This window comes from Pinus tabuliformis, chromosome 1_1, assembly GCF_031772625.1.
Source record: "Pinus tabuliformis cultivar Carrire ecotype Pingquan chromosome 1_1, CPIR1, whole genome shotgun sequence".
NCBI lineage: Eukaryota > Viridiplantae > Streptophyta > Pinopsida > Pinales > Pinaceae > Pinus > Pinus tabuliformis.
Genome location: NC_142297.1, coordinates 791,020,175 through 791,039,771, shown reverse-complemented (window position 1 = coordinate 791,039,771; position 19,597 = coordinate 791,020,175).

The window sequence follows — 19,597 nt, the reverse complement described above, 5'->3', positions numbered from 1 at the left end:
TTTTGTCATTTCAGGATCGATAAAGGCCTTAAAATGTTTATTGAAATTGTCATGTGCTATCATTTCCTTAAAAGAACATCTTTTGAACTCATCAATACTGCTTGTCTATAAGTGCTGAATGGGGAAAGAATTTGGCAGAGTCCCAGTGACTTTACACAACAATATCTTTTAATTTGACATACCTTGGAATTTTAATTGATAGAATCTGGGACACATTTCTAGAGATGTTCCAAACTAAATTTTCTTTTGTTAAGATTTGATCTTTCGATGTTTGGTACTTGCCATTCGTAGTTATTAAATTACTCATATCCTAAGTTTTCAAGAGCAATTGGATAACACTTGAATGGAAAGATTTAGTTAATTAGTCATAGTTTCATGTTTCGAGGCAAATTCAAAGGATATTTGGGGTTTCTAATTCATATGAAATTGTGCATTGCTAAATATATTAATGTTTGGAATTATTGTTGGTACTTTCCATTCTTAGTTTTTGAACTTGTCATATCCTAAAAATTTAAGAGCGACTTGATACTGCTCAAAGTCTTAAAAACTGGAAATAGGTTTTGAAACGATCACCTATCTAACTAGGATTTGAACTAGAACTTGAAGGGTTTTTATATCGGTTTGTTATTTGGGCCTATTAGACCGGCTGGTTTGGACGATTTCTAGTTTAGACTGGACAGTTTTTAAAACTATGATACTGCTTAAATAGAAAAGTTCAATGATCGGTCATATTTTCATGCTTGGAGGCATATTGTGAGGGATTTTTTGGGTTTTCAATGTGTTTGAAACTGTGGATTTCTAAACATAATTTAATTTATTTCAAAAATCCACATGTTAAACTCTAAAAGGTTAATATGATGAACTGTGGAAATCTGCATTCTCAAATATTTGAAATTGTTTCATATAAGCAGATAAACATTTTGCTTGCAAAGCACTAAGAATTACTTTTAAACTATAGATATGTTGTAGGGAAATGCATTGCTATTATCATCATCTACTATTCATAACTAATCAGAGGGATATATGCACTAGATGTATGTATATGACTCAAAGTGGAGCAAACTACATAAATATGGCATGTATATCGCTCTGATTAGTTATGAACAGTAGATGATGATAATAGCAATGCATTGCCCCACAACATATCTATAGTTTATTGAAGGATATTACCTAGGAGATGCTCCTAGATAATGCATTATATTGCTCATGAGTCATTGTTAAATATTTTCTCCAATTTTGGGATTGGTTTTGTAGGTTCTTAAATTGTCTGATATGGTAGGTGGTGAAACATTTGATACATCATTTTTTGGGTATGCATATGGAGTTGTAGAGGAGCACATTTTTGATGATGATGCAGTTTGATCAAAGGAGGTAAGTGTTCAAGATCCAAGCATCATCTACAAATTCTGACTATAGACACGTTAATGATTCTTGCAAAGACAAGAGAGATCTATGTAATGTCTTCTCTCTGTTTTCAATAACAAAAGAAGAGAGACTCATCAAGGAGGTAGGGGAAGCCCTATATTGTATTTCAGACCATAATAAAGACAACGGTCAACAAATGATGAGCACTAGGCTAGGGCACAATCATTCAAATTTGATTGAGTGGTAGCCTTAATGGTTTGTGTGGTTTTGGTGTTTCTTAGAAAGTCATAATATAAGAAGGCAATTAAGAAATCAAGAAAACTAGTGACAGAAACTTCTTCGACCGGCATATCATCATAATTACTTGTCAATGGAAAGTGTGTATCTCAAGAAAAGAAACTCGGTTCACTTCGTCTTCCACAGCACCACTCATTTTCTTTAGAGCATATAGAAGAAGCAAGAAACAAATTTGATGTGTTCTTATGGGTGAAGGCTCCAAGATTTGTTAGAGTTTCAATTGAATATTATGAATTTTGGTCACAAAATCATCTTGTTTCCTTTAGAGTATCAGTTTTTGGAAACCTCTATCCTTATATCTTGCAAATTATTTCAACAAGTAAAGTTGCCAAAATCCTGAGCAATACAAAGAACAGAAAACAAGGAATGTCAAGTGCACGAGGAGAGCATATTTTTGGAGAAAGGAAAGATTTTTAATACAGAGATTCAGATTTATAGATTAAATTGTGGATACTGGGGGCACAGTGTATGCAATGGGTTTGGCATCTAAAGCTATGGAAACTTGGGCGTTTTTTAACAAGCTGACAGTAGATGCTAATGCACAACCTTTTTGGGTTGAAAGTGGACCATTATTCCCATCATCTTCAAGCATAGATAATTCAAATGAAGACTCAAATAGAAATGTGCGTTTGAGATTTGGAATTCCATCAGCAAATGGCACGTTATTGTACTTTGCAACAGAGGATGGATCACTTTTAGAGCTCTCATAATTGCATCATCTTAAGTGGATAAACCATGGTTGACATCATGGTGATGTTGCAGGTATTGCTAATGTTGGGACCTTGCGATCATAGGTAACATGCATTGTGAGTACAATTGGAGAGTTGTATGAATTTGACATGAAGTCAAGGCCATCATGGAAGAAACATATTTAGGGTAAATCATGAACAAAAAATATTTCTCTGGTACCATCTAGAGGTTGTACTTTGCATAGTTTGGTTGGAGAAAGTTCAGGGTCACTTTTCTCCTTAGCAAGGATGGTCTGCTATTAGAGAGACAGTTATTCCAAAGAAAGTGTAAGTGGTTTATGCATATGACATCTAATGATTTTTCTTTTAGTTTGTTGGGGCCTAATTTTATAAATGAAACATTTGGTGCAAAGACATTCTCTATACTTTTGACCACCAAAATGGGGTCAACATATGAGTACCAACTTGTAGGAATTTACAGAGTAAGTTCCTCAGAAAGAATACCAAAAGGACACCGCTCACAACCAGATCTCAAATCAATACACCAGTATTTTTGACGTGGTTAAAACCCTCAAAGTGCAAGGAGGGAAACAGTCCACGGCCTGTCCCAACGTGGGTACTACAGGCAATTTATTAATCAAAGAATGAAAATTTACATAAGCTTCTCTCATGCACGGATTACCCGAACAATGACCCTCCATGCGCTTTAAATAGAACTCATGGACCAATCGGGTGTCAAGCCACGGATCAAGTGTCGGTAATACCGAGGTGAGAGTGAACCGTCGGATCACTACATATCGTGACCGTCAGATTGTAAGTTACAAAATGTACAACGGTAAAGAAACACACTTTACCTAACTCTATACCTAACTCTAAACTAGACCAAGTTGAACTTAACTATATCCTATGTGTCGGAATATCCTAACATCCCCCCTTAAGAACAACTTGGGATAGGATTGAAGGATTTACAAATATGACACAATAGGAGAAGGAAGGAGGCACTAGAGCCTATCCCCCCTTAGTGACAACTTCCTGAACTCCAAGCATATATCGAAGTTTAGTGAACTTCGCCTCTGTGAGAGCCTTTGTGAAGATGTCGGCAACCTGATCATCTGTTGGACAATATTGCACTTCAAGAACATGGTCATGAATGAGCTTTCTGATGAAGTGCATGTGTAGTTCAATGTGTTTGCTGCGCTGATGCTGGACTGGATCTTTGCATAGCTGAATGGCACTTTGATTATCACACCAAAGTGTGGTTGGATGCTGCTGCTCAAAGCCAAACTCTGATAGGATCTGACAAAGCCACAAGGCTTCCTTACTAGCTTCCACGGCACCACGATACTCTGCTTCTGCTGACGAAAGAGAAATGGCAGCCTGTTTCTTACAAGCCCATGTAATAGGTCCTGAACCAAGAGTGAAGACATAACCGGCAGTAGACTTCCGTTCATCAGGGTCACCAGCCCAATCAGAATCAGTGAAACCAACTAACAGAGGAGCTGCTTTGGCACTGTAATGAATCCCAAACTGTACTGTACCTTGAACATAACGAAGTATTCTTTTAGCTGCTTTCCAATGACTTTCACGGGGGTTTTGCATAAAACGAGCAACAAGGCCAACAGCAAAGGAAAGATCAGGACGAGTATGGGTTAAATACAAGAGTTTTCCGACAAGTTGATGGTATAAGGTAGCATCAACTTCAGGAGAAGTACAAGAGACTGAAAGTTTGACTCCAGACTGAAAGGGAGAAGGGGCTGGCTTACAGTCTTCCATGTGAAAATGACGAAGAATATCACAAGCATACTTGGACTGGGAAAGGAAAATACCCTCCTGGTATTGCAAGACTTGAAGACCGAGAAAATAGTGTAAGTGTCCTAAGTCTGTCATTTCAAATTTCTTTTTAAGGCTGGACTTCACATGGTTTATAAGGTTGGGATCACTACCAGTAAGAATAAGATCATCAACATAAAGAACAAGGATGATAAGAGAGTTTCCCACTTTCTTGGTGTAGACAGTATTGTCAGAATGACACCTAGAAAAGCCAGATTCTAAAAGAAAGCTATCCATTTTGGCATACCAAGCCCGAGGAGCTTGCTTGAGGCCATAAAGGGATTTCTTAAGTCGACAAACAAGGCTGGAGTCTGTTTGTATGAAGCCAATGGGTTGTTCCATATAGATTTCTTCCTGCAAGTCCCCATGCAAGAAGGCAGATTTAACATCCATCTGATGGACTTCCCATTTTAAAGAGGCAGCAAGGGAAAGAACAAGGCGGATAGAGTTCATTTTGGCAACAGGGGAGAAGGTTTCAGTGTAGTCAATGCCTTCAACCTGTGAAAAGCCCTTCGCAACAAGACGAGCTTTATGTTTGTCAACTTTCCCATCTGGTCCATACTTGGTTCTGTAAACCCATTTACATCTAACAAGTTTGCGTCCCTTTGGTAGAGGAACAAGATCCCATGTATCATTTGTCATCAATGAATGATATTCTTCATTCATAGCTGCTTCCCAATGTGGATGGCCTGAAGCTTCTGCAAAAGTGTCAGGATCATGATTTACTGGAGCTTGAGCCAGTAAAGAAGAGGCTCTTTCGAACTAAGAACGTGTACGTCGCTAATCTGTAGGATCACCGGCAAGATCACCTGCTGCATCCCGAGTAGCACGGACCCATCTTGGAAGTTGAGGATCCTGAGAAGGTGGGGGAGGATTATCATCCTCGCTTTCATCATCTGAAGAAGAAATGTTTTCAAAAGTAGAAGAGATAGAAGGAGGTGGCACATCCGCCGGACTAGGCTCGCAGGCCGATTTATTTTCATCAAATTTTACATCTCTTCTAATGATAACATTTTTGGACTTAAATGGAATAAGTCTATAACCTTTTACATCTTCAGAATATCCAACAAAAGTACATTTCTCACTCTTAGGTTCTAAAGCTTTATGCTTTTCATCTGGAATATGGGCCCATGCTTCACTTCCAAACACACGAAAGTGACTTACATCTGGTTTAATGGAACTCCAAGCTTCTTCTGGAGTGATATTCTCTAGACCCTTAGTAGGAGTGCGATTGATTATATAATTTGCACAATTAATTGCTTCGGCCCAAAAACTAAGACTGAGTCCTTTAGATTGTAGCATACAATTAGCCATTTCCTTTAAGGTGCGATTTTTCCTTTCAGCTACACCATTTTGTTGTGGAGTGTATGGAACAGTATGTTGCATTTGAATTCCATTTTCGGTGCAAAAGTTGATGAATGTGTTTTTAACATATTCTCCACCATTATCAGTTCTTAGCTTAAGAATTTGATGTCCAGATTGTTTTTCAACAAAGGCTTTGAAGGCCAAAAAGGTGTTAAATACTTCACTCTTGAGTTTTAAGAAGTATACCCAAGTGCGTCTGGAGAAATCATCAATGAAAGTTAAGAAGTACTTGCAGCCAGAGAATGAAGCAACAGGAAGAGGACCACATAAATCACTGTGCACAAGCTGTAAAGGGGCTGAGGCGTGCCAAGAGGCACGTTTGTCAAAACTGTCCCGATGATGTTTTCCGAGTACACATCCGGAACAAACACCATCTCTGCAAGATACCATAGGAAGACCTGTCACCATATTTTCTTTACATAGATGCTGAAGGGAGCGATAGTTTAAGTGACCAAATCGCTCATGCCAAAGTTTGCTCACTTCATCATTATGAGCAACAAATACTGAGGGAAGAGTTGATGACCCAAAGGTGTGAAACTTATACAACCTTTTGGAATCATCAGCAAGACCAGTAGCTAGAATCTGTTTAGGATCTTTTAGATCCTTGATTACAACATCATGAGGTGAAAATTCAACAATTTTACCTTCACCTGAATGAGTTATCTGATAGCCAGATAGAAGGTTGCAGGATAAGGTTGGAACACATAATACATCATTAAACTGACCATTGTCTAGATGAACAGTTCCAGTCCCTACAACATTAAGAGATCTATCATCATCAACATATATATTTTTGGTGTTACAATCATTTAAAGAAGAAAACATGGCTTGGTTTTTGGCCATGTGACAAGAGGCTCCAGAATCAATGAGCCACTCATGAGAATGAGAAGAAGAAGAAGATACATTTAATGCATAACCAGACTGAGATGATTGACATTGACATGCAGAAAGTGCCATTCCGGAAGTTGAAGTTGAAGTAGGCTCCACATGGATGTTATGTTTCTTCATTGCGCTTCCAAGGCTTCCATCTTCTTAAAGCATTTAGATTCTAAGTGGCCATCTCGATTACAAAAGTTACAATGTCTATCAGTCTTCTTCCATTTGTTTTTATTGGTCTTATCATTTTGCTGAAATGATCTTTCATTTTGAGGCTGAGATGGTTTAGGACCATTCTTTTGAGGATATGACTTCTTAGGATTCTTTGAATTTGGTTGCTGCTGGGCGGCTAACGCTTTCGTGGAAGAGTTTCCAAGATTAAGAAGACCAAGGTGTAAGAGTTTTTCTTGTTCTCTTATTAAGGAATCACAAAAGGAGTCAAAGGAAGGGGCCTTGTAGTCTTTTCCTTGACAAATGAAAGCTTCCCTTGTAGAATGGAAAGTGGAAACAAATACAGAGTAGGCTGGTCCCAACTTAGTAAGGATGGAATAAATAAGGTTACCATCTTCTTTCTTAACTTTAACACTTTCCAAGAGATATCTAAGGTTCTTGAATTTGGACAAGAAATCTTCAATGCAAGAAAAATTATTAGGATCCAAAGTAAGCAACTCATTTTCAAGTTGATGGGCTCTAATTTCATTTTTAATCCCAAAAATTTTAGCGAGTTTTTCTAATGCTTCATGAGGAGTCTCAAGTTCTACAATGTGGAATCTAAGATCAGGAGAAATAGACATCCCTATCAAACCACGTGCTTGATCTTGTCTATTTTCCCATTTTGCAGCCTTGTCTTCATCTTTTGGTTTCTTCTCTTGGTCTGTGGCTATTCTGAAGAGACCTTTGCTTCTAAGTAAATCTTCCATGTAGGCTACCCATTGGAAGTAGTTAGTGCTGTCAAGAATGACTTGGCATGGACTTTCCATTAAAAAAACTGAAGCTGAAGATGCTGAAAGTAAGTGTTCCAATGGATAGATCTGGAAAAAATAGGCGATTTTAAAAAAAACGGCTCTGAAAAAGGCTTCCGTATGAAGAAGTTATGGCTTTTTGAAAAAAAATTGTTGACGTTGCCGGCAAAGTGCGCGAATGTGCGGGAATGAAAAAAAATCCGCCCCCACAAAATGGAGACTTGAACCCAAGACCTCTACTCTCTTAAAATAGCTTTGAGCCAATTGATCTATACAAAAAATTTGAGAGAGAGAGAGAGAGAGGGGGGGGCCTTGGTTTGCGTGCTTGCCTTGAGAAAGCTCTTTTTCCCTACAAAACACAAAACACAAAACCCAACACGAATATGCAAAGAAAAACGTACCTTGCGGCTCGAAGTTAGCTTTAGCCAAAAAACTAGAAATTTAAAAAAAAAATCTCAAAGTTAGCTTTAGCCGAAAAACTAAATATTTTTCTCAATGTTTCTGATTTTCCGAGATCACACTAAGGTGCAGGGAAAAGAGCATACGCATGAGAAAAATCCTTCCTTTCTGTTTCTGATTTGCCCAGATCGCACAGAGTCGCAGGGCAAAGAGCATACGCAGAAATGAAAGGTATAGATCCGGTTAAAAAAAAAGGCTAAATAAACTGAGACCGAAATAAGCAGAGAGAAAATAACAGTAAACTGCAAAAAACACTGTATACCTCCCGATCTGAAAAATGACGCAGCTAGGGCTACCGGAAACCTTTTCGCGTGAAACGAAAGGGGTTCCTCACTGAAACAGATTCTCCGAACGCAACAGAGCAGTCCTCTTGGCCCGAAAGCAGTCAGAAACAGCAGATCTAGGAACCGACAGCCGCATGCAGTTCTACCGACTTCAGATTTGGATCACCAACGGACGCGGCCCTCAAATAGCTCCGATACCATGTAGGAATTTACAGGGTAAGTTCCTCAGAAAGAATACCAAAAGGACACCGCTCACAACCAGATCTCAAATCAATACACCAGTATTTTTGACGTGGTTAAAACCCTCAAAGTGCAAGGAGGGAAACAGTCCACGACCTGTCCCAACGTGGGTACTACAGGCAATTTATTAATCAAAGAATGAAAATTTACATAAGCTTCTCTCATGCACGGATTACCCGAACAATGACCCTCCATGCGCTTTAAATAGAACTCATGGACCAATCGGGTGTCAAGCCACGGATCAAGTGTCGGTAATACCAAGGTGAGAGTGAACCGTCGGATCACTACATATCGTGACCGTCGGATTGTAAGTTACAAAATGTACAACGGTAAAGAAACACACTTTACCTAACTCTATACCTAACTCTAAACTAGACCAAGTTGAACTTAACTATATCCTATGTGTCGGAATATCCTAACACAACTTACAAAATTATCAAGTGTAGCAAGGGGAGAAGGAATATCAGAGAAATGGATAAATCATGGATATCCATAAGATGCTAAAGTTGCAAGATCTATTCCCAGAGTGTTGCTTCAAGCTAGAAGGCCCTTATTTTTGCTTTGGAGATGGTCAACTAGGGGAGCTTCATTTGTCAGGTATTTTTGGGGAATATGTTGGTCTGTATATGCATAACATTCTTTGAAGAAAAACATTAGCTAGCTATGAATGGTCGATAATTGATGCACCTGAAAGTGAAGAAGGGAATGCATGTTATTGCACAGAAGCTCATGGACCCTCAAAATATATTGAAGGAGTCATGGATGCACTAGATCAGGATTATGCAACTGATTCTGGTAGTTTATCAAAAACAAGAAGAAGAGGATGTAATTATTAGAACTCTAGTATTAGTCACAAAACACAAACATTCCTAACAATTAACAATATTGGCACTCTTTTCTGCATTCATGCAATGCAACCAAAATATGGACGTGAAGGAAATTTTGACATTTATTCTAAATTTGTTGTTCCACTGGATTTTTCCAAATGTGTGATTTTCTTTTTGAGTAATGGATTGATGGAAATCTTGAGTTTATGGTGCATACATATGGTGTGTATATCCCTCTTATTAGTTATGAACAGTAGATGATGATAATAGAAATGCATTTCCCCACAACATATCTATAGTTTATGGAAGGATATTACCTAGGAGATGCTCCTAGATAATATATTCTCTTGCTCACGAGTCATTGTTAAATATTTTCTCCAATTTTGGGATTGGTTTTGTAAGTTCTTAAATTTCCTGATATGGTAGGTGGTGAAACATTCAATCCATCATTTTTTGGGTATGCATATGGAGTTGTAGAGGAGCACATTGTTGATGATGATGCATTCTGATCAAAGGAGGTAAGCGTTCAAGAGTGGTTGGTAAAACTGGTTATGTTGTCTGCTAGGTATTACATTCTCTTACCCTGCAGTGAGTATCTCTCCAATTTTTGGATTGATTTTGTAGGTTCTTATATTTGCTAATATGGAATGGGGTGAAACATTTGATCCATCATTCCTTGCATATGCAGGTGAGGTTGGAGAGGAGCACATTGTTGATTTATGTCATTTTGATCAATAGATCACACAGTTCCAGAGCAGTAAAACTGGTTAATGTTGTAATTTTGTTATGGAAAGAACAATTATCTTCTTGGGTTGTGCATCATTATTGGTGTTGTGCTAAAAACAGATTTTAAAAATAGTGATGAATATATTCAATCAAGTAGTTTGGAATAGCCTAAGATCACTCGTCACATGTGTGATAAATTAGGTTTCCATAACATTATGAGGTGTGCCAATGATTACATGCTGGATGAGATGGAATGCTCTATGCACGATGTTTTTATCCACTGTGATAAAGACAATGGAATCTAACATAGGAATCTGAGCTTTTATAGAGTTTTTCTTTATTGGCTTGATTAAATTATTATGTTCTTAAATATTGATTTCTTCCTTTATCTACAATTCCATTATTTAGCCGATATGCTTTCTTGATAGAAAATTGCTGGTGGTGGTGTTGTTGAAGCAACTTATCAGTGCATAGATAACTTGGTAACCATATAGGTCTAGGAGAATATATTTTGATCACACCAAGTTGAGTGCATAGTCCTTGACTTTTAATGGTACTTTTGCAATTTTTTAGTTTTTTTGATACACAATATCAATTTGGTTCAATATCTGTTTGCCTCTATTTTGTTTGTGGAGTACAGATTTTTGTTGGGAATGATGTCTTCTTGACAGGTTGTTGGTGGTGGTTTTGTTAAAGTCACATTATTGCTATACTTGGGGAACTTGGCAACCACTTTAGATTCTAGGGAATCACTCGCTATTATAGAGTTTGAAGAATCTTTTTTTGATAATTTCAAAGGTGTGCATAACTACTTATTCTGTAAAGTATTGGAATGTAGGTTCTTGTTGTGAATGTTGCAAAAGATGCCTTTATTAATTCTTATTTTCAATGACCATTTACATTTATGCCTTAGGGCTTTTCCTTTGCAACATCTGGTGCAAATTATAATTTTAATATTTTTTACAATTTTTTTTTTTTAAATTAACTACTTATTATTATTTTATTATTTTTTAATTTAAATCCTAATATAAAAGAAAAACAAATTCTAAATCATAATGAATACTCATTCACCTTTATCAATCAAAGATTTGATACCATATTGATAGTAAACATATTTTTATTTGGTTGTACATTAATACTGAACATAAAATAATGTAAATATACATTTTATTAAAATTTTGTATTAATTAATGTAAATATATATGTTATTAAATGTTGATTTTAATTAATATAAATACATATTTTATTAAATAATTATTTTAATTTTGAATCTAGAGTAAATTGTTTTGTAAAATTTTATATTAAAAAAAGATTTATTTGAAGTTTAATTTTTTCCAAAACATAATAACTCTAAATTAAAATAAATAAAATTTGATGATATTATTTTTTAAATCTCTAATTAATGTATTAATTTATTAAAGTCATTTTAATTAATATATGTATACTATTAAATAATTATTTTAATTTTGAATTAGTGTAATTTTTTTTTTAGAATTTTGTATAAAAAAAAGATTTATTTGAAGTTTAATCTCTTTAAAAACTTAATAACTCTTAAATTATAATATTATTATTAAATAAATAAAATTATAACATCACTAGTAAATATTAATTCTATATTAAAATAATAACATCTTTTCAATTTAAATTTATAATATTAATAAAGATTAAAACTGAAAAATCCTTCATTTACAAATAAACTATATATTATACATTATAAACTACAATCTATCTAAATTTATATATTATACATTATAAACTACAATCTGTCTAAATTTTATTTAGAATTTTTTTCCTAAAATTATATATAACATATTGATGTTGTAGTAAAAATAGTTATGCATAATATTTAAATTTAAATGCTATTTTTTTTCCAAAAATATAAAGTTTTAATCTTCTTAATAAAATATAGTTTTGGATGATTTTAAACATGTTGTAAGCTTTCTTGTGAAATCTTGGATTTTATCCCTCTACCCAAAGGCAATATGAATTTTTTTAATTGTAAACCAATGTTTGTAAATGCCAACGGGAATCAAGAAATTTGCCTCATCTCATATTGAGAAAATTTAAAAAGACTATAAAAATTAATTAAATTGTGATTTTATTTCAAATTATTATTTTTAATATTAATCATAAAAAAATATACAAGTTAAAATATATAATTTTTTAAAAATATGTAGAAGTTTTTTTAATTATCGATATTCATTTCTACTTTACCATGGATTACAATACCAAAGACCAATACCCATGAATTACTACTACATGCCCAAAAAACCATAATTCAAATTCATATTACAAATGTTCATATCCCATTTTTTCAATTAATCAATTAATTAAAAGATCAAAAAAGAACATAACTATTTTTTAAACAAATTTCTAAACTTTGATGTGTGACTACTATAAAGAATATTCTACAATATTATATGGAGGTCAAATTTTGGAAACCTTATTCCAAAATAAATAGACATTTACGATATTTTTTCAATCATTTATTTTTCATAATTACAAAATTTAAGATGAAGTACAATTTCAAAAAAATTAGAGAATTATATTTATTGCAGCAAAAAATAAAAAATTTAAATACTCTAATATTATAATTTAATTATTGCATAATTATAATTTAGGAAAAAAATATATTATGTAATTTAATGTAAATGAGTTTTGATTCAATTTAATCTTGAATCTATTGAAATGTAGAAAATGTTTTCTAAAATTTTGTACTAAAAAGAAATTTATTGAAATTTACTTGAGATTTAATCTCTTTTAAAATTTGATAATGCTTAAATTAAAATAAAAAAATTATAATATTATTTTAAATAAATAAAATGATTAATGTCAACGTTAAATATTAATTTAAATATGATAAAAACTAAACTTAAAAATATTTATAACTTCTTTAGTCGAGAAATAAGCTATATATTATTCATTATAAAATCCAATTACTCTCAAATTTTAAACTATATATTATAAAATATAAAATATAATTACTCTCACTTTTATTTAGAATTTTTCCCTCATATAATATATTAATATATTCATGGTGTGGTAATAATAGTTATGTATAATATTTTTATATTAAAGCTCAACCATTTTTTGAATAAACTGTTTTTATAATATGTAACCTCACTAATTAAAAATTTTAATCTTCTAATTTTGGATCACCCTAATCATGCTGTAAGCTTCTCATGAAAACTTAGTCCGTCGACTAAAAGGCAACCTGGATTTTTTTCAATGTCAACCAATGTTCTGAGTTTTCAAGAATTTTTTAGCCCTTGCAGGCACGGACAACAAAAACTTCAGAATGGTAACATAGAATTATTTGAGTGTTAGCGATAAAACATACCGTAAGCATATGGCAAACTATTAATTCAATCATAATTCTTCTCAGGCGTTGAAGTGAAAGGTTATTAATTTAATAATAAATCATTTCATACGTTTTATATCCCAAATTCAAGAGAACTTGTATGATTTTATGTTCAAAGATTACACACTCAGAGCCACATCTCACATCTCGTTGCGATTATGGAACTTAAAGATAAGTTTCATATGGAAGCTTACATGGAAGTTTCGTATTTCCAAAGATCCTAGTCCAATTCAATGTATCTTTTCTTTTTCCCTGTTTGGGAATTTTAGGGATTTCTTAAGAATTTTGGATAGGGAATTTTAGGAATTTCTTGGAGTGATTTTAACTTTGAATGGGGGTAATTTCAAAAATTTTAATATTTTAAATTGGTTTTAAGAATATTTATATTATATAATTTATTAATTACAAAAAGAAATATATAAATTATATAAGTTTTTAAAAATATTTATTTAAATAATATAAATATATAAATTAATTGATTGGTAAATATCAATATGTAAGTAGTATTGAAATATTTTTTTATTAAACATTTCACGTTGTTAAAATTTAAAAATCGTAAAATTTAACTTTATTTAAAATAATAATAATAATCAGAATTAATTCATAAGTTTTACATATATACATTTAAAAAAATATGTAACAATTATTTTAACCATAAAAATTAATCTCCACTTTCTCATAAAAATTATGTTTTTTTAGTGATTACTCATATCATAAACATTCTTAATTTACAAATAGTTTTTATTTCAATATCATGATCCAATACCATCAATATCACATGTCCAAAAAATTATAACTCATTTCATATGATACGTGTTTGCATGTTATTTTTTTATTAATAAATTTAATAGAAAGGGAAAGAAAATGTATAACTGCATTGAAAATAAATCTAAGCAGCTATACTACGAAGGATATTCTAAAATATTATATGTGGTTTAAATTCCACGTTAACTCAAATAGCTGGAAAAACGTTTATTATGTCTTCTACTTAGGCTCAATTCCTTGTAAGTAATATGATGATAAAAAATGTCGATATAATGACGTCATATATCATTAAATATTCTTGTATAGACGCTCGTCCTAAATTGACACAAAAAATTATTTCCATGAAAAAAGACCAATTAAGTACATGCCTTAACTATTCTTGCATCATTCCTAAAATCATCTAAACTATAGCAAACACAATTAAGAAAAATTCCCATTTTCAAAATTTGTAATGTGAAATAAATCACACTTTTTTAAACCTATTTCACATCTATCAGCATAAATATATTATTTAAAATAATATATTATTTAAAATGTTGGATATAGAAATAAATTTTCCAATCAACAATAATCCATTGTTTTTCAATTCGATTACAATATATTTGCTTGTAAGACAGGTATAAAATCTATAAAATCTGTTGGCATATTTGAGAATAACCAATAAAAAAATTTTATTGCAATAAAAAAGCAATCCTATCACTATTTATGTTCATCACCTAGTATTTGCAAATCATTGATTTGCAGTTAACCCACCAGTAAAGTATTCGTGATTTTCTCGGCGTCCATAGTTATGAACGTTGTCAAGAATTTCAGGTAAAATATTCGTGATTTTCTGGCCGTCAATCGCCATGAATGTTGTCAGCAATTTCAGGAACCCGGGTGTAGGATTTCAGCGATGCCAAAGGTGCTCCAGCATCATTCACAAGCAATTTCAGCCGGTAGGTTTGGAAAAAATTTCAACACATCCTGCACGACCTTATGCAAGAGTTCGAATTCCCTGTATTCATATCCAGAGGATAACATTATTAGTGAGAGCAGCCCACCTAATTTAGCATGTACCTACTAATCCAACTAATCCAACATACTAAAACCTATGATGCTCACCCATTAAATGCCTTCTGCTCCAGTCCGCTAATCTTTGCAACATGAGCAAGTGCATCTCTCCACTGCTGAATTCTTTTGCTGTCGTATTGCTGCGTTTCTTCGTGTGCGCGCAGGACTTTATCGTATGCTCCACTTTTAGATTTGTCCCTGCACAATAGTTCACAAGGGTCAACGTCGTAAAATACAGGAATGATGATGGCCCCAGAATTTACGACGAGGACGAGTTCATCAAGGCAAAAAGCCGATTCTGCATAATTTGGAGAGAGGAGGGCTATATGAACAGAGGCCCCACTAGTAGCCGCTACTATTTGATCATAAATGTTGCGTCCAACAACCATTTCGATCTGGTCAAGAAAGACTCTCAATCCCCGGGATTGAAGCCTCTGGTAAAGCGGGAGGGCCAAAGTGTGTTTAAGGTCTGGGACTCTATAATTTATGAACACGTCATAATGGATATAAAAAGTGGAGGCAGAGCAGCCTGGCGAGGAAGCAGAAGGCAGCTTAACATGACGGGCAGTTGTGTGTTTGGACAGGAGAGTCTCAATGAATGCATGGATTGCCAGAAATAATGTTAACAAGGGGAGCTGCGACGCAGCGAGTCCCTGCATCAAGTTAACATTTACAGCAAACATTTACAGCATTGTACTTTCAGTAGCTAGTCAGAAAGAAAACTGTTGAAAATTTAGATGCCAAAGAAAATTGCAAGTTGACATTTACAGCATTGTACTTTCAGTAGCTAGTCAGAAAGAAAACTGTTGAAAATTTAGATGCCAAAGAAAATTGCAAAATTTTGAAAAACAATCCATATGCTTAAGTTATATGACAAAAACATATAACTAATTATTGTGGTTGCGTAGAAAAACAGTGACAAAAACATATACCTAATTATTGTGGTTGCGTAGAAAAACAGGAAAACGAGAGAGTCAAACGCTATTTTAAAATAATTTGCTGCCGCGCATATGCAACAAATAAATGCAAATTATAAAACCCCAGTTGGACCGATAAATATGGTAAATATAACTTTATAAGGCTAGCTAGATAATCATGGAGAGCAGTAATTTATTAAGTTTACAGGTACATATTCTTTGTTTTCCATCTTATCTGACTTTAACGAAATCCATTTTTTTACTGCTTTATTTGACTTGCAGAAGAGACAGGCCAGTATGCAACAAATAAATGCAAATTATAAAACCCCAGTTGGACCGATAAATATGGTAAATATAACTTTATAAAATGCGGAGACTTGCATAATTTGAATTAGAGCATAATACAAGAGCACGTGTCAATTCATCCAGCATATATATATAAACATATCTTAGCTATATTTTAAATTGTTTTTGGAAAATAATTTTTGGTAGCGACAAATGTTACTCGAGGCTTGCATGCAAACCACCTGCCGGTTCTTCAGCGAGCTCAGCTTCAGCAGCTGGGTTCGAATCCAGCTATGGATATGTACAACAAATTGAAAGCTGGCTGGCAAGCTAGCTAGATTATTCATATAGCCCGTACTAATTTGTAAAGTTCACATTTTTATGATGGCGTAAGGAAATGAAATCAGATTCCTGTACAGCGAATTGAAAGCTGGCTAGCTAGATAATCATGGAGAGCAGTAATTTATTAAGTTTACAGGTACATATTCTTTGTTTTCCATCTTATCTGACTTTAACGAAATCCATTTTTTTACTGCTTTATTTGACTTGCAGAAGAGACAGGCCAGTGCAACTGTTTCTGTGGTGGCCAACTGACCCAAATGCAAATAATTGCTGCTCGTGGGCCAGCTACATGTCAGACCCCATCTGGAAGGTACCTTTAGTTTGTCACAGACTAGCATGTCACGGATTTGGTCAGAAATTGAATTTTCATTAAGTATAAAAAACAATCGACAATTCCATGCATAATAACAAAATGAATAGGAGTATTGAGTGTTTTTTCTCCTCTGTACTGTGTGACTGTAGCCAGAAATGCAGAATTTCATTAAAGAGAAAACAACAGAAAACAACAGTTAAAGACCCACCGATTAAATTGTTATATAAACTCCATTCCTGGGAACAACCCACAGGAAGGATTCAGGTCTTAGTTTAGCAACAATATACATTATAGTTGAAACGATAAACCGGCGCGACCCAGTTTGGGTCTTGCTGCCAGAAGCTACCGTGAGGCAGCACGAACATTACAAGCAAAAAACCCAAATAGTTTGGCCTGTACTGTGTGACTCTAGCCAGAAATGCAGAATTTCATTAAAGAGAAAACAACAGTTAAAGACCCACCGATTAAATTGTTATATAAACTCCATTCCTGGGAACAACCCACAGGAAGGATTCAGCTCTTAGTTTAGCAACAATATACATTATAGTTGAAACGATAAACCGGCGCGACCCAGTTTGGGTCTTGCAGCCAGAAGCTACCGTGAGGCAGCACGAAAATTACAAGCAAAAAACCCAAATAGTTTGGCCTGCGGCCTCATACTCTCTAATAATTCTCTCAAGAAGAACCAGACTCAGGCAAAAGCCTGCAAAAAGGAAAACCCAGTTCGGACATTCAACGGACCCAATCTTTCCATCTTAAAGTCATCCTTAGAGAAATTCTCTTACCCGGAAGGCGGCTCGGGCGATGAAGCCTGAAAGGGTTGCCCACCCGGTTTCGTTGCCATAGCGTAGCACCTGCGGCAGAAGAGAACAGCATATTAAAGATGGAATAAGTATCTGAATGAATTTTTGATGAACCACTGTGCAGTAAACACCAAAAGCACAAGGATGCGCAGGCTTACCGTGACCGCTCTCGGATGGCAGAGTCATAACCCAGCCAGGGAGCCCCTCGACCTGTTGTGGGACCGCGAACTGCTGAGGAGTAGAGACTCCAGAGGCCTGAAGCAGCCGAGACCAGTCCATAGAACAAATGATGTGATGGAAAGCAGGTACAGGCATTGCAGTAATGCATTCGCAGGTAAGAAATTTCATGATGTGAACAGCGACAGGATGTGGGCATCAGAACAACCGGATGGATGTGGGCAGGGTTCAGTATCGGGCCGAGATCAATTCAGTGAATGATACGGCAGAGTTTCACTGAGTTACCGGCAGGTTTCATCGGTCCACAAAATTCCAATGAAAACCGACTACTGGGCACTTCTGATATAGATAGCAGGGTAACAGTATACCAGAAAACACGTGTACCAGAAGATCCACCACATGTTAACTAACGCTACAGCAACGCTGACATTAGTCAATCTGAAATTGAGAGGCCTTAAGTTCCTATGTTATAAACCTTTCCGCCTCTTTCCGGCTCGAAAAAAGGCCAAATAATGCTAGCATTAATACGAAACCGTTAACGGTCAGGGATAATCAAACTGCGCGTAAATGGCAAGTTAACCTATGTTCGGGCCTCTTCCGCCTCGGGAAGAGGCCAAATAAGATGGCAGTCCTTCGGCATCCTGGCGGGGAGGGCAGACAGCCTTGAAACTTTGATATAAACTTGATCTAACCGCCGTATAACAGAGAATGGCAGGGGTGAAGTAATGTTAAGTAGGGGTCATACCGATTACTATAGTCCCTGCCGGATGCCAGATGGTAGGGACTAATAATATGATGATGGGCAGATGATCGATGGAAGGAAATATATAACGAGTTGTGGCATTGCAATCTGGATGAGTGGATGGATCCACAGATAATAATACGATGATGAGGATGCTGCGCAGGCAGGAAAACATATCCATGGGTGGGGGTAATAATAATAATATCAGGATGAGGCGCGCGAAGGCAAGCAGATCCATGGGTGGATGGTTCCAGAGAAGTAATACTAATAACAATAGGAAGATAATGCGCGGGAGGGCAAGCAGATTCGCGGCAAGGCGAAGTGGAAACTGCAACAGAGAAAGGGAACGCCCCTCTTCAAATAAAAATTGCGTTGAACTAATGGGAGCCGAAACTGTCCACCGACATTAAAGGACGGTGGGAAAACGAAGTTTCCACCAGTGCTCCACACACCCTCCATAAGCGAACGCCTACTTCAACACATATTTACTTGCATATCCGAAGTCATTGCGGTGAATGTGCACTAGTGTGGTTTATATAAACCTTTTTCATTGTGGTGGTGAATATGCAGGGTGGTTTATAAGAAAAAAACCAAATTATAAATTCATTTATTTGTAGATATATTCGTCTAAATTTTTATTTTACTTTTATTTTCTTGATGGAGGTTTTTTTGGGTTAAAGATGGAAAGGTTATTTGTTATATTTTTGGGACACTTTCAAGGTTAAGCTTTGTAGTTGAGTGATTAGAAGTGAATAATATTAATATTTTACAAATATTCTGGGTGGACTTTGTGGAAATCATATTAAAAAAATTATAAGAGTATGCTTTATTTGAGATATAAAAGTATAAGTTTGTGAATTATTATCTTTTTAACATCTTAGAAATTGGTTGGAAAACTTGTCTCATGATAATTTTCATA